We start from the raw sequence: 3,323 nt of genomic DNA, 5'->3' as shown, positions 1-3,323 counted from the left end.
GAAAAGGACATATGGGAAGCAGAAACATGGTTGGAAAACCAATAAGAATGAGAATTAGGGAGACCAGAGAAGGTGCGTGATACAGGGAAGATATACTGAGGACCTTGGCAAGGGCTAATGACAATGCAGAGAAAGCAGTGGGAGAGAGGGAGGCTGCACTGGGCAGATAAACCAAAACCATTCCAGATTAAAGAAGATTGGATCAATTGTTCAGTATTGCCCCAATAATTGACAAATATGTAAATAAAGGATTAAGGACATGAAGTGACCTTTCAAAATCATATAGGGACTTTTGTGAGCTAATCTGAAGAAAGCTGAGGACCCAGAGAGGCTGGAAACTTTGGAAGTGAGACTAAGTCTGAGAGCTCAGGGCTGCAGGGGAAATGAGAGGTGGAGAGGGAGTTCCAGCATTCTGGGAAGCACATTTCTTCTGGACATGCACGTTGTATGAGAAAGCAATTTGCCAGTTGAAAGAAAGAAGACACTACAGAGTGCTGAGAAACAGGGTTGCTGACATGAGAGATCAAACACCAGCTGAGAGTCCGAGGTCCTCTGTCAGTGTAATGCTGCCTTTGCTTCTTGTATTGCCAGCAGTTCTCCTCCCAGGTGGTGACAATCAAGAAGATAAGCGCAGCTCTGGCAGCTCATGAATTGGTGCAGAGGGTCTGGTTGAAAGTAGGTTGCGTTTGCCCAGGTGCACCTGGCCTTTGAGGTCCTGCCCGCTCCTGACTCCAGCCCTCTTCCACCATGTTGGAGGGGGCAACCTGAGACCCTGGGGCTCTCAAATGTGTCAGGTGTTATATTTCTGCAGTCCCTCGGATCTTGGTATCTTTCCAGTGTCGATAGTTTTTCTTTCTCTCTAGCTTCTCCCCTTCACTTAAGTCTTTTCTGGTTTTCTTCACAGCCTCCCCAGGGCCGACCTCATTCCATATCATCCAAATCTCAACCTTTGCCCACAGCACCTGGACAAAACATCGGCTCAGGCTGGTGGGGTGATCTGCAGATTCATGTCTGGGATAGTGACACAGGCACTGCTATATTCCTGAAGCCCTGATCTAAGGGCAACCTCAGTGATGTGGAGGTCGCAGAGATGGAGGATATCTTTCGATTCTACTACTTTGGATTTACCAGGGAAGTGCAGGAACACATATCTGACCTTCAGTCCAAATGTGAGTTCTGTCCTCAGAACTGGGTTCTTCCTGTGACTCGCTTACTCCCTTGCTTCACTGCTCCCTGTGGTCCCTCCCCCTCCTCCCTTCTTTACGCAGCTGCATGCACACACTTCTCTAGAGCAAGCTCCCTCTCTGACTCCTCTCCTCCACAATCTCTGACCTGGGTGGCTCCTCACTCCTCTCTGACAGATAAAGGTGTCTGCTGTATGACTAGCCCCTAGTATGTCTCCTGTGAAACTTTCTCCTTAATTTCCTACTTGTGCCTGAGTTCCCTACAGTGTGCCCCATCATCTTATCCACCCCTTCAAACATTGCCATGAGTTCTTCCTTCCCTGGGGACTTCTGCTTCCTTTGGGATATCCGTGCTGGTGACAGCATGTCCCTGGCCTTCTCCCTCTGCCTCTCCTCTGCCCTGTAACCACCATCCCCTTTACCACAGCACTGTCCCCTTCATGAGAGGCACAAGTCTCCCCAACACTCTACCTCCAAAAGTCACTAAATGCTTTATTAACTTATTGTTTCACGTTCCAGAATTTTTCCTCACCCAGAATCTGTATCCTGGGTCCTCTCCACAACCTTTCTTCTTGTTTGATGATTAGTAACTTTTATATCTGTTTTCCTTCTGCACAGAACCCTTAGAGATCCAGAGCATAGGAGGCTGTGAGCTACAGTCTCGGGGAGCCATTGTAAGTTCCTGGAAGTGGGCTGTAGGAGGCCTGGATTCCCTGAGCATCAATACTACCTGTTGGCCTGCCCCAGGACCCAGCAGCAGCAGGGCAGAGAAGGTCTGTGAAATCTTTGCAAAGTACAAAGGCATCTTTGACACAGCAAAGCACCTGCTCTATAAAACCTGTCCTTGGTTTCTCTTGAGCGTCCTGGAGGCAGGGAAGGTGGACCTCCAGAGACAAGGTGAGTCCTGCCGTTTCCCTTTCAGTTCTCCTTAAATCCAAGAGTAGGCAAGCACCCAGGGAGGAGGAGGGCTTCATCAAGGATTTATTGAATTCCCAAAGGAACACAAGGGCTTAATGTGCACATCAGTCTGCGTCCATGTGCTCTGGGTCAGCGCCAGCAGGTGACACTCTCCCTGACCCTGTTGCCCTAGTGAAGCCCAAGGCCTGGCTGTCCAGTGGTCCCAGTCCTGAACCTGGCCATGTGCTGCTGGTGTGCCATGTGTCTGGCTTCTACCCCAAACACGTATGGGTGATGTGGATGCGAGGTCAACAGGAGCAGCAGGGCACTCAGAGAGGTGACATCCTGCCCAACGCAGATGGGACCTGGAACCTCTGAACAACCCTGGATGTGGCAGCTGGGGAGGCGGCTGGCCTGGCCTGCAGGGTGAAGCACTGCAGCCTAGGAGAGCAGGACCTCGTCCTCTACTGGGGTGAGAAAGGGCTGAGGCCCAGCTGGAGGTGGAGGGAGAGGGTGCCCCAGCACAGAGGATGGGCCTGGGAAGGATGGGGAAGAGGAGGAGGTAAGCAGGGGAGGGTTGGTGGTCAGAGAGGGGAAGGAGGGGAGGAGAGCGGAACCTCTAGAAATTGAAAGCTACAGAGCTGGACACAGGGAGGCCAGGGAGTGAATGCATGAGATTCAGAGTGATGGTCTGTGTCCTCCTTCCCCACCACAGGACGCTCCATCCCCATTGGCCTGGTCATTCTGGCAGTTATAGTGCCCACTCTGATCTTCCTGCTGGGCCTGTGTTATGGTTCTGGAGACGCAGGTGAGTTTCTATTTCCTTACTCTTCCTTTGCTGTCCACCCTCCCACTCTTCCTACCTTGTGTCTATTTACACTATGTCAACCTCCACTTTTCCACCAGACCTTTCTTCTTAACTGCCATCTCCTGCATGGAGCTAATATAAAAATGTGGCAAATGACACATACTATGATTTAATATCTGTACCATTTTGAGTGTGTTAAATGCATTCACATTCTGTGCATCCATCACCATCATCCACATCCCCAATCTTTTTCATCTTGCAAAATGGAAACTCACTTTCCACCTAAAATCATTTCTCTGTTCCCTTCCTCCCTACTGGTTGGTGGCCAATTCACTTTCCATCTCTATCAATATGATGACCCTCTTCAAGTCTTGTAATTGGAATCATGCAGTATTTGTCACTTTGTGACAGGTTTATTGTATTTAGCAGTTTGA

General features: G+C 49.9%; 1 pseudogene; it reads left to right on the top strand.

The window, feature by feature from the left end:
• Positions 1 to 563: 563 nt before the first annotated feature.
• LOC143404197 (T-cell surface glycoprotein CD1b-like) lies at positions 564 to 3,001 on the top strand (annotated as a pseudogene).
• The last annotated feature ends 322 nt before the right edge of the window (positions 3,002 to 3,323 follow it).

This window comes from Callospermophilus lateralis, chromosome 7, assembly GCF_048772815.1.
Source record: "Callospermophilus lateralis isolate mCalLat2 chromosome 7, mCalLat2.hap1, whole genome shotgun sequence".
In the NCBI taxonomy this organism is placed as follows: Eukaryota; Metazoa; Chordata; class Mammalia; order Rodentia; family Sciuridae; genus Callospermophilus; species Callospermophilus lateralis.
The sequence above is the reverse complement of the archived record's forward strand: the minus strand, read 5'-3'. Positions and strand labels throughout refer to the sequence as shown.